The sequence below is a fragment of the Diadema antillarum genome, unplaced genomic scaffold (assembly GCF_040938485.1).
Source record: "Diadema antillarum isolate AM-2024a unplaced genomic scaffold, OU_Dant_1.0 scf00000003, whole genome shotgun sequence".
Taxonomy (NCBI): Eukaryota; Metazoa; Echinodermata; class Echinoidea; order Diadematoida; family Diadematidae; genus Diadema; species Diadema antillarum.
This window is the reverse complement of record NW_027270892.1, coordinates 2,591,823-2,605,969: the sequence shown is the minus strand read 5'-3', so window position 1 is coordinate 2,605,969 and position 14,147 is coordinate 2,591,823.

The window sequence follows — 14,147 nt, the reverse complement described above, 5'->3', positions numbered from 1 at the left end:
CTAGATACGTAGCAGCCTTATGAGCAACATAACTGTTAAGTTTGGGAGCAAAAACAACCAAATATATTTCACATTCCGTCTCATTTTTCGATGATGGCTCTAGTCGGACTGGTGCATTTTCTTCGGAGGTGGTAATAATGTAAGTAGTTGCAACGGTCGCTTGCCACCTGCTGTCTGCAATCGGGTGCTTATATACACGTGTTGTGCACAGGTAATCAACTGAAATAATGTTGTAAAGGAATGATAAGGTCTTAGATTATATCTCAACTGTAGATTTAACCCGATTTCTGCCGCCTACACACAACACACTACGCGTGAAATTATGTGAACATGATGTCCCTCCACGCACGGTGCTGCAGGCCACCCCCATTAAGGTGTCGACTAGCCACTCGCCCCACACGCACTCACTTTCTCCAGCTACGTCGGATTTTCTGCGTGAATTAGGGCGAAAGTTTTCAATATGAACATTTGCCAGCAACTGCAGGGAAATGTAATCCAGAAATTTGAACTCTAGAGCAATCTCGGAGTGCTTGGATGCGCCAAAAACAGCCAAGGGCATGTGAGCACAATCAACTATCCTTGCCGTCTTGGATCAAGTATTAATTGTGTTTCACTCAGAAGACCAGATCATAAAAAGAAAATGAAGAGCTCCTCTGTGTCTTGCGTAAATGTAATTCTTGAAAAGTTTCATAGACATGGGGGTGGGGTATGATGCTCTGTCTTTGTTTCATGTGATATCTTTTTCACCATTGCCCCTCCAAATTTCAGTAGCTAGAGCACTACTTGTAGAAATGTTTTATATGCAGTTTTTTTTTTTCATGGAAACAAAAAGTTAGTCGCAATTAAGTAATATAAGTAGGCCTACATGTAGTTGTTGGGGATTCTTTTCAGCAGTTTTTCTTTTTTCTTTTCTTTTTTAGATTCTGTAGGCTCTTGTGTCATGTTTTTTGAAGACTGGTGCTATTATTTTCTAATGTAACTCAGTTAATCTGATCTATGAATGTTCTGAAGTCTCTTTGACAGTTTGAAACTTATCCTTGGAATAAAAAAAAAAGTGAAATCAGGGGCCTAGGAAATAGTATTTCTGTTCTGAGACATTTCCAAATTTTTGCTTTTTCCTTATGCTTATCTCAAGCTGATTCTTAATCATGATTGGGCCAATGATTGTGTGGCCATATCCCCTCAACTGCTATAACCTCTTAAACTACTATATCTGTTTTACCTTTATAAAGGAGTCATTGTGAATTGGTTGATTTGGACAAGGATGCATCTTTCCAGACACAGCGCAGGGTGTCATTCCACCTTGTATTTTGTGAAGACGTAAAACTACCTGAGGAAGAACAGGCAATTTAGGCACATACAGGACTTCTACATGTTCACCAGATAATGTGTGCAAATTGTCGGGATCTCCATTACAAATGGACCGTTCTAAATTTGGCAGCAGTACAACAATGGGTTTAAGGACTCCGGTATTATCACATTAGAATTGAACTGCTTGGGAGAAGAGAAGATTTAAAAGGGAGATTGTTGCAGAGAGTTGTGTTGTTTTACTCTGTCTATCAGTAGCTCAAGTTCTGCTGAATGAGGAAAAACACTTTGGATGATTTGTTTGTTATTTAAAACCATGATGATGAGTTTAGTCTTCCTTCCAGTCTGTTGGGTATGTGCCTGAATTGTCATTGACGATGAGTCTATAAAAATATGGCTATACCAATGCATACTTTTCTGCATACATTTTACCACTGCTTTGGCAATTCATGCAAAGATGCATGGCCATATCTTTCAGGTTACAAGCTGTTCGTCTCGGCTAATTCTAGTTTGTTCACTTGCAAATATGTTAAAGTACTCAGGTGCAGTTTGTGAAATTTAACAATTCAAATCAGCTTTATCTCTCCAGCTTTTTGTTTGAGAAATAGAATGGAAATCAGCAATTTGTCCAAATTTTCCAAACATTTTTTTTTTTTTTTTTTTTTGGGGGGGGGGGGAGGTTTTGTGATGTTTTGACATGAAACATGATTGGAATTAATCAAAATTCTTAAACCAACAAGATAGTAGCACTAAGCCACTTGCTGCAATCAAATGAAGTCTTTATTTATTTGATTAACATGAGCATCTCTGACCATACACAGACCCTGCCCTGTGTCTTCGCCTCTTTCAAGAGAGAACCCCATAAGCACCCCTCCCTGGTCCTACCCACAAGTGGCCACTGACACAAACCCACCTTGTCTTCATACCCGCAAATGATGTCCATCAGTATGGTGATGACATACATGCACTTGAGTGTGTGCCATTAAAGGCATCTGGAGTCCCAGGTGTGTCACACAGAAAGGGAGACAACCTGTTTCCATGTGTGTCAGATAGTCTTCCATCAAGTCCCACAGTAGTTTTCTGTCTTCCCATCACTTTAACATCTAAAGAGAAGTTGGGAATAATGATTAAAAGAAAGATTTTTGTTTCTTTTATATATATATAAAAAAGTGTCTGCTGCTGACAGAAAGCAGTTTTGCATAAACTGCAAAAGAAAACTAATTTTCATATTTTGATATTTTGTGACTTCTGTTGTTTTTGTTTTAGAGTTCCAAACTGATTCTACCACTGCATTCCCTAGAACGTGACTGATCACTTTAGAAATGTTATGCCAAAGCTCTACAGGAAACAAAGATCATAAGTTAAAAATGTCACAATGTATGTATATTCTCTGATGGTGTTTATGATGATGATGAGTAGGATTAGAGATACCAAGTGTGTTTATGTGTACAAATATACTTTATATCACTGATTCATTTTTAATTATAATGGTAAACTGGCCATCTGTAACGAGGCTGTCTTGACACCTTTTTTTTTTCCAAGCAAGGTATGCATCCTTGTGAATATTTATCCTAGATTAACCATCACTTCTAAGAATTAACCATTGGCAGATATATGTTAATGCTTATTTCATTAGCATTCTTAATGATAGAGAAAGCACACTCAATCATATTACATAAAGCTTTTGCATATACTGGTGTATACAAAAGTGCTTTGTATCTTTTGTTAGATTCTACAACTGGAAGCAGAGATGCAATTGGGTAGAATAATTTTAGCTGCTGTACAATTTCTCTGTTACATGAGTATTAATCCATTGCAGAAAGCTTCACAGTGCATAGGGCCTACATGGTTAAAAAAAATAGAACTGATTTGCTTTGACTTTAGAACTAACTAAAATATCAATGTTAAGCCTGATATGAGACTAGGTCTAATGATAAGGGTCATTTCTAGGGCTCGGACATGGAAGTATCATTTGATTGCACTGTTATCCTCAATGTACATTAATCAATTTTCCGCCATCATCGCTGAGCCGGATGGAAGTATGTCCCTTTGGGGACAGGCAGAAACATGTGTTTCTAGTTAACATTTCCATGTCCGCTTTTTTTCTTCTTCCAAAGTCCTCAAATTTCATTCTCTCAGCGAAAGAAAAAAAAAGTGATAGATTCTGGGGGTAGTTGTCTTCAGCATCCTCCACTTGCCGCTGATGATGAGACTAAATTCGTTGCCACCTTGTCCTAGTCCCAATATCATCCCCATGATACCTATGGTGCAGTTGCACTGATTAAGATTTAATTACTTCTGGGTTGTCCACCGGGGAGCCTGATGCATCGGTAGAGCCTAACATTCTGGCAGGACGAGCAATTCAGATAGATAAACAGTGGCAGGAGTCAAAGGCCCTACATACCTCATCTTCTTCAAAGCCTGTCACTTGGAAGTGTCCCTTGTGATTTAGGATGTACAAGAAATGGCGGTGAATAATAATAAAAAAAAAAAAATGTATTATGTTCTGACAGAAATGGGGAAAAGTACAATATATCAAATCACGAGTAAATGCTTGAAACAAAAATTATGTCTTAAATGTAAAAGATCAAGAGCATTTGGAATAAATAGCAAGATAATGAAAACGCCTTTTCTTGTACCCAAGATTTAAAAAAAAAAAGTAATTTCAATTTTTAAAAAAGGACAATGTATTTTCTTTGCGCTATCATGTTAATGGATGTCCGCTAGCCCCTTATGAAGCAGACCTTCGGTATTTTTCACCAACTCCTTCAACCTGCCCTCACTTGCCCTAATCGTTGGGAAGGTCAATTCAAATGTAATTCAACTTCTCGTTATCCCCAGTGAATAACATGGCACAGTTGGCAAACAATTTTTTTTTCTTTTACTCCTCCCCCCCCCCCCAAGGCTCAAGGAAGTTATCCATCCCCTAAAGTTGAATAACCTCTCAGTGATAAATGCCGCCCTGGCGGAGAGAGAGGCAAATGAACTCGGATGGAGAGTGAATAACTCAAAAAGGAGCAAATGTGATTTGCTAAATGCCGAAGCGGTGGACAAAGAGGGACCCAATTTCACGCAGGCTTCCTCGCCATTTCCTACGATTTCTCCATAAACAAGTGTGATGGCCGTCCATTGTTTTGAACTGGGAATAACCCCCCTCTTTAATGGGATGCGGGGATATTAGCCGCATTGAGAAAAGTATGGGGAAGAATTTGTGGAATGCCTCGTGAATTTGAGAGATTCTTTAATGTCATTTCTCTAACTATCTAGGATCCATTTGTCTGCATGACATTAAAATGACATCCAGAACAATAAAGCTTTTAAATTCTGGTGGGTTTGATAAGAATAATAACTTTTAGGATAAGCTGGGTGTCTCAAAGATTTTGGTCAGGTGTTCGATTTTGTAGTGCTTGATGTAAATTTTTGCCCTGTTCTTGCATTTGAGTTCTATGTCAGCATAAATTCCTTGCATTCATGTTCCGGAACCTGCCAATTGAAACATTCATGTGTCACACTTCTTGTAATGAGGAGTTATAACAATTTTCATTCGAAAATAGAAAATAAGATTTAGCTACGTGATTACTCATATCAATGGTCATTCAGCTACTTCTGACCATTAGTGCCAAATTAAAAAAAAAACAGTTTGAAAAAAGGTTGAAGTACAGCAACCGCCACTGAAAGTTATCATTCAAAACTTTCCCATCAATTTCAAATATGTAAACAAATGTAGCAATTTTAGCCAATCTCAAGAAAAACAGAAAAGCATCATTTGGCCATCAGGGCTATTTGCCTTTTAGTTCCACTGTAAAAAAGACACTGAAAGATACCACACAAGAGCATAACCGCCATTCCCTTAAATCTAAAAAAAAATATAAACAAATGTAGCAATTTCAGCTGAATCTCAAATAAAAACAGAAAAGCAACATAATTTCTTCATCAGGGCCAACTTGACTTTTAGTTCATGCCTACCTGCCTGCCTGCTGGTAGCTATCTCAAAACAGATCAATGTGGATCATTTGTGTTATCTTTACCAAGTAGGAGGATGACTTTTCGATCCTAGAATCAACTACTTCAAATATTTTTGCCGGGCAACTCTAAACGCAGCTGCCTCCCCTCACACAATGTGAGGACTTGTGCTTTGAAGGAAACAGATCCCAGCATTTTGCTCAATTATTCAAAATAGCCACCTGTTTTACATTTTTCACTGAAATTCATCATCCTAGTTCTGTCTGGCTGATTTCAAGTGTCATCATCTAAAAGTGTAAATATGCTTACCTTGTTACCGAGAAACAAAATGTGCTGGACTTTAAAATGTCTGTTGTTGGGTTGTATTTTCATTGTAATGCAGTGATTATGGATTCATCAAACATTTTTGATGAAAAGAATTTTATGAAGTTTGAGCTTCTGTGATAAAAACAGAAATGTAAAATTGTTAAAATATGATCTTGAGATATAATGAAAAGTTGTTTGAGATAACCAAAATCTCCATGCTGCTGCTGTTTGTTGTTGTTGTTGTTGTTGTTGTTGTTGTTGTTTTATTTTCTTTTTTGCTACGTAGATAAGAATTGTGACAGGAGTACTCTACTCATTACCAAATTTTCAGACAGGATGAAGTGATTACTAATAACACAGATACCTGTAAAACATGCCGTCAGGTATCTCGCCCTGTCACATTGTTCCATGGTGGTATAATCTCTATTTTCCCCAAACAACAGGCTTCTTATCCAATGCTGAAAAGAAATTATCTTAGTATGCATCAACGTTTGTAAACATTTGCCCACCATGTTGTAGTTTATAAATACCAGAGGTGTAAATGACAAGAAACAATTGAAAATTATGTCAAGAGATGTCTGCACTTAATTCTATTACCTCTGATTGCAAAACAGCGTAATGAAAATACATCTGTCTGACTGCCATATTAGTTTGTAAATACTTAACTCAGTGATTAGGATAGAAATTTGAACTTGGATAAAGGTTTTTGCACTTGATTATCAGCTCAGTTGGAAGAAGAGATACATGTATGTCTCAATATTGAAGAGATCTAATACCGGTACAGTAAAAGGATTTGATTTCCTTTGTCTAGGTGTGAACAACCTAGACATCGTTCAGTGAAGTCTTGACAACTCAGATCTGTAGTGGTATGCTGTTTGTAGCGTGTGTTGAAATTAAAAGGAAACACACACACACACACAACTGAATCTTTTGACAGAAGGCAGAACAGAAAGAATGGTTTGGATTGGAATTCAAGAATGCCTGAAACAAACAAACAAACAAACAAACAAACAAACTGATTTGGGTGTTTATTTGTAATACCCACATTCAATTCCCTTTTAAAATACCCACATTCAATTAGCTAGAATTTGGTGGGAAGGTTCGGCAGAGAATTCAGCTAAATTAATGCAATTCTTTATGACTATTGTTCTCACATCTAGATGCAAGTAAAGGAGAAAGGTGTTTTTATATTTGTGTTTGAATATATTTGAGATTTTTTTTTCTGTTGATGCTTTTCTGTGAATAATAGATTAGGGTCTATAAGGTTTATCTCTTGCTAACATATTATTCTAACTGTATTCTCAGAATTTGATCTATGAGCACAATAACATACTAATGTTCAGATTGTGCCTGTCATTTATTTTTCCAGCTCCCCAAACAAATACTGTATAACTATGCCATATGTGTTGCAAATATATTTTCCAAATTTTGGTTTGTAAACCAAGTTTGCGACTGGTTGAATTCCAGATGGAGAAGCCCAATGGCAAAATGTAAAATAGATAGTGTCCTTTTCAAGAAGAAAATTTAGTGAATTCCCACTTTGGCAGTGATGTAGTAGCATTTGTGTTACGGATGGCAATGTTTTGGTGAGTTGCTGATTTTGCAAATATTAGTCCACTCGCAAAATTCATGAACATAAAAACACCAAGATTTATCACATATACAGTATAGATCTACTCTTGTCATTTAATCCATGAAACTATATGTACAATATTACAATCCACTCTTCCAATTCATGAAATTCTTCCGTCGAGATGTTTTCATTGCAACTAATTGACAAATTGCCCTACATCGACGTAAATAAGCACTGAATTGATCAGTGCTTTAGTAGTAGCCGTGATTTTAAAAAAAAGTATGTACGCCCATGATTTTTTATCATGGCTACTACTAAAACACTGATCAATTCGGTGCTTATTTACGTCGATATAGGGCAATTTGTCAATAAGTTGCAATCCACTCTTGTCATATACTGTATACGCCGAATATTTCGCGAGGTTTTTATTTTCGCGAAATTCGCGAATCAGGTGCTATTCGCGAAATTAAAGACACGCGAAAATATTGACTCTGATCCCGATGTGAATGTGATGTACGCGTGTACGTACACTTCTCCGTTCAGTACAGGACTCAACAATCGCGAATTTAACCACTCGTGAAATCATCGGGAATTCCTGATTCGCGAAATATATGGCGTAGGCCTATACAGTAATCTATGAAAGGCAATGCACTGCAGTTTGGGTGTTGGGAAAATCTGTGAGATGCCCATCTCACATTCTCATACCATCTCAATGACCTGGTAAACACTTTCTTTCTTTCCAATTCCCATCTCCACCAATACTCTACCATCCCTTGTCTGAATGCAGAATTCCAGCAGGCATGCCAAGACAGACCTGGTGGCGTTAATAGCCAACATCATGACCATGTGGAAGACCGTGCTCTACCTGCTCATGTACACGCCCCTGGCCAGAGGCACCCACCTCCTGGGGACCGACGACCCCGTGAAGCTCGTCTTCCTCTTCGCCATCCCCAACGGGATCTGGATCCTGCTCCCGGCACTCGGCGCTCTCCAGCTTTTCAATCGCATCCTGGAGCGCCTCACCGCTACCCCGGTGGTGGTCAAGCAGACCAAAAGAAAGCCAAAGCAATATTGAGAGCATGCTCATCACTAGAACGTTCTTTCACTCCATTAGATAATAAGTAGTCTTAAGTTTGCATGCGTCATTTCATTCATTGACATTTTCCTTTAAGTGATTAATCAAATTCTGTGCTTTTTAACCTGATTTGTAAAAAATGAGGTGACTCTACCTGAATGCTGCAGAATGAAATGTTAAATTTGTGTAAATTTTCTTGCATTTTCATTAGTCTTTACTTATGCAAAGATCAAAGCTTATATATATCATGGTACTCAAATACATTGTAACAGTGGTCCCCTTCTAGCATTCCACACACTTATCGGCATGATATACATGTAAACAGTGTTTAATATCAAGATAAACTGTGGTGTCCAAAATCCGCATTAGTTAAAAAGTTAAAAAATGTAAAGTTAAAAAATGACCAACTAAGGAGTCAGTCAAATGTAATCCCTGTTTTAAAAAATGATATTTTTCACAGATGAAAATGTGCACATGAGAAAGGGTTTGTGCTCAATGTAAAAATATTCAATTATTGTCTCAATCAATATTCATTTCATCATGTCACTGTAGATGCAACATGATTTGTCTGGGGTTCTGTTTTTTACGAATTAAAGTGTACTGGTAAAACATGTGCCTTTGAAGGAATATGTCATGGTGTTTGACCACTGATGTTGTTGGCAATTGTGATATCTTATACTTTATACGCCATATAATTCGCGAGTCTACATTTTCGCGAATCGGGAATTCCCGACGATTTCGCGAGTGGTTAAATTCGCGATTGTGGAGTCCTGTACTGAATGGAGAAGTGTACACGCGTACGTCACATTCATATCGGGATCAGAGTCAATATTTTTGCTTGTCTTTAATTTCGCGAATAGCACCTGACTCAAGAAATTCGCAAAATGTTCGGCATATACAGTATTTGACTATGGCAGTGCAAAATGCAATCTTGTATAAATGTAGAAATATAAACATTTTAGTATCAAACATTCTCTAGACAATCATTGGAGATATCTTGTCAGTGATTTTGTGGAAGTAGTTACCATGTTTTACATTTTCTGTGTGTGAAGTAGATATAGTCATCTGTTTTTATTTTTCTTTTGGAAGATGCTTCCTTCATTGTTTTGCCTTGTACATTTTCATGTGTATAAAGATGGTTGGTGAAAGCAATAATCGTCCAGTCGTATGAACCTAAAGTACAAGTAACCTGAGTCATCTTGTCTCTCATTTCTTTGAAGTACAATGTATGGGTGCATTCGAGCACTCTAAAGCGCACCGTAGCGAACTGAATTGAAGCGTACCGTACCGTAATGTGCCAGATTTAGAGCGTTCAAGCCCTCTGTTGAGAAAGCGTACCTCATAAGCTATTTTTAGAAGAGGTCAAGCACTTTGTAGTAAAAGCTAGGGTCATTCACCTGGCGCGCTTGAACTACAGCTGTCCCAAACAAAGAGAATGATGTCTTTGCATTGTGACGTATTCGCATGATACGCACATGCTTTATATCAAACTTTTGGTACGCTTTTGGAGCACATTGGGAAGTGGTCCACTTTTGGCTCAGTTCAGTAGGGAATGGTACACTTTAGGAGCGTTCGAGCATTCCTTTGGCGTGGGTACGGTACGGTATGGTTCGCTTTAGGAGCGCGCTCGAACGCACCCAGAGTTTAACCCTCTCTGTGCCTGGGACTTTGGACAATGTGTATAGAATGCTATGGGAGTCATTGTGCCAATCAGCACACAAAGCATACAAAGTGGGAGTTTTGATAATAAATCATAAATCAGTGCTCACCAATCTGCAAGCAGTACTCGACTACTTGTGCGTATCTGCATATGTGTTTGCCTGTCTGTCTGTATATTAGTAAGAGTACACTTTGTCTTGGAGAAAAAAAAAATGCCAAGAAAGTACAAGGATGCAGGTGATATAATGTCCTGAATATCTAATGTTATGTCCATGTTTCATAGGCAATGATTCATGTAACTAAAATATCCCTCCAGCTCATGGAAGTAAAACTCAAAAGAAAGTGAGACAAAATTGCAGTATCCTGTGTGTGTGTTTGTTTGTGGGTTGTTTTTTTTCAACAGTTATCAAAATGAACATATACAACAATATGAACCATACAGCTCCTGTACATTGTATATTTCCAAAACAAAATTTGCACTGATGTTTTTCAAACCATAGGTTTATAATATTGTAATGTCTTCATTAGAATAATTATGTTACTCTAGCAGATTCTGATCAACCTATTTCAACATTGAGTGTATTTGACTGTACAGAGATTAAGACTTCAATGACATGTAAGACTGTACTTTATAATTTTACAGCTCTTGTAAAGGAACAAGTTTACACACATTGTCTCCAATATGATATTTCTTAAATGTGTGCTACAAGGAGTAAACACACACTCACATGTATACAGGCAACTCCCATTTTAATGAAGCCCTTGGAACTGGCAGTTTTCTTTTGTTGTATGGAAATTTCATTCTAACTGAAGGGAATTTGGCACCATAGGCTTTCATGATGATATATAATTTTGGGACCTGATTTTGTATTTCCTTGTAACAAAATGTTGCTATGACTTTGTTCATGGCAATCAGTCCAACATTTTGAGTGTTATATTTAACATTTTCAAAAAGGTTGGAGGAGTGGCAACATTTAAAATGTTGATTTACCATTTCTTTTTAAGGGTGTATATATGTATACTATGCATATGTATACATATATGTTATTATATATATGCGTATGTATATATATATATATATATGCATATGTGTGTGTGTGTGTGTGTAATTGTTAGTTTATTCTTTGAGAATTTTACATGTTGAATAATTCATGTCTTTATTAAGTTTTCATTCATCAGCACTGGAATTTTCAAAGAACATTTGTGACCAAGACTCACTCATGCTGGAAGTCTGTAATTTTAGCAATCATTATTGCTATTACTATTAATGTGAGTGCCATAGCCATTTCCAGATTTTGGATGTATACTGTGTAGTTGTGTAAATCACATCAACATTGATTTTGTTGTGCATATCTTATGGTGAATAAATTGATATTTGCCAATTGTGTCTATTCATCTCTGTTTGGAATTTGTTTGCTTTGACCTCAATGATACAATGAATAATCACTTGGGGGTTATGATTAAACAGAGGATTTTCATTTTATGACAGCATAATTTTCACAGTTCCTGGTTTGCAAGTACAATGTGTCATACATGTTTTGGATGTCCATCAAGGAAAAACATTGATTGCACGATAGCTCATTCAAAGAAATATCTACCTGTCACAATGAGTACAATTTCACAAGGAAACATTATAATTATAAGTAATAGCCTTCAGACACTCACAATCAAGATGAAAAGCAACTGGAATGTGAGTCAAGCAACAAGAACCTTTTTTTTTTTAATTCAAAGAAATGATGATCTACTTTTGTTTTGATTTGACTTGGCCTTTCACTACCCTGCCATGGGTGGAGATGCTTCAAGATAAAATTCAACCCTGAGCATAGATGATACACATGTGTGTGTGTGCATATATATATATATATATATATATATATATATATATATATATGTATATATATATAATTATATATATATATATATATATATATATATATATATATATATATATATATATATATATATGTGTGTGTGTATATGTATGTATATTTCATTCTTTATTGGCAAAAATGCATTACCAGTTTATTTCTTCATTTCTTTTGTGCATATAGAAAGACATGAAGGGTTTATGTAAAAACCGATAAGTCCATATTTGCCAAATGGAGATATTTGCGATTAAAGGTCAAGAAAAATAAAGAGAATAGTAAGAAAATTTTCACTTCTTTTGACCATAACTTCAAAAATGTACTTTTATATGTAGTGACCAATATATCATTTGAAAGGTATTATTTTGTACTTTATGACAGAGACCGTACTTCAAAATCTTCAAAAATGGACATCGTTTTTTGCGAACAAACTCTTCATATAGATATATGCCTTTAATAGTCATGGGTGTTTCATGAATATTATCTTTCTTTGAATAAACAGTGAAACATTCTTACAGAATTTAAAATGTTTAAGAGAAATCAGCCTTTAGCGGTCTACTCTTACTTAAAGAGGAAATCCACCCCAAAAATGAATACACTTCAAAAAAAAGAAAAAAATATTCCCCACAGAATGATTAAAAAATGACAAAAATCAGATAGGAAATAAGGAAGACATGACATTTCAAAATTTTGCATTTTTTCAGAAAACATTTCTTGACCAGTCCTGATGAATATTCAAATGAGAGAGGTGGTGATGTCATATCCTCACAATTTTTCATGTATATGTTATATATGAAATTCTGAAAAATTGTTATTTTTAGCTAATACAAGTAAAAGCATGATCTCATACCAAGATATATCAGAGTTAACATTTGTCCTTTTCATTTAGGACGGTTTTAAGGCAAATCTTATATTCATACAGCTGAAATATGAGATTTTTGTCATTTCTGTATATAAAATGAATGAGAATTATGAGAGCAAAACATTATCAACTTGCTCATTTTGATATTCATAAGGACTGGTCAAGAAATGATTAAAAAAAGGAAGGTGAAATTTCAAATGTCATTTCTTCCTTATTTCATTTTTGTTATCATTCTGTAGGAATATTTTTCTCTTTCTTTTGAAGTTTATTCATTTTGGGGTGGATTTTACATTCCTCTTTAAAGAAGACATGATTTTACATAATGTAAAACATGAGGAGAATTGCCCCACCCCACTGCCTTCTGATTTCCTATACGCAGGCCAACGAAAAAGTTCTGCTTTATAGTCTTAATGATAGTCAAGACTATAAATTATACATGATAATTATATATGCCATGGTTAAAAGACCATTCAAGGTGTTCAAATGTACACGTAGCCCCTAGTTTGATGACTTACTGACCAAAATGTGATCGATCATATGGTTGTTAAGTGTAGAGGCATGCCTGACTTTCTCGTGATATGACACTGACATCACCGAGACTTCGGAAATAAATAAATAAAAAGAATTTTAAAAAAATATATACCAGCATCTTTCTCCCTATATATCTTACGGTGAAGTAATTTCTAGGATATCAGTGATGTTCTTCCTAGCGTTTACTATAAATTTTAGAAAACATCACACATTACAATACATAATACAACAAACATTAAAAATCTTGCAAACCTTTTTACTCACCAATGTGATTATTACTTGTGCAAGTAAGTAACTACACTACAGTGATAATCGGGCATTTCTCTTGTTCAAATTACTGTTATGTATATCGTTACGGGGCAAACGAGAATTAAAACAATACAAAACAAAACAAAACAAACAAACAAACAAGCAAATCCCCCCCCCCCAAAAAAAAAAAAAAAAACACACACACACACACAAACACACAAAACATCGTGTGTGTTTCCGATGCATTTTGTGGACATTACTGTATAGGTATCAGTGCCAAACCGCCTTACATGCTTACCGCGGGTTTTTTTTTTTTTTTCTTCTTCTTCCTTTTCTTTCTTTCTTTAGCCTGGAAACGAATTCCACGAGCAATGCTAATTAACACGTTAGCCCGCACGAAAGCACATTTAAGACAAACATTTGCACTAGTTCACTATTTAAACACGCGAGAGTCCGTTGGAATTCAATCGGCACTTTGATGCCAACCCATTGGTTAATCAAAGTCTGTTTGAGACCAGGGGGATATGACGTGCACATTTTAAAGAAAATTCTTACCTTAAGTTGAAGAATTTCTTTGCGGACACAAAACGTGTGAGTTGCAGAGATTTTAATCAGATTAAAATCGTCGGTATATATGTCTTCTAAAAGAAAAAAACGCGATTGAACTTACATTGTGTTCTCATGTGCGAAACAGCATTTATTTCACACTTACTACACATTTACAAAGAGTGCTGGATCTTCTCGCATTACAAGTAA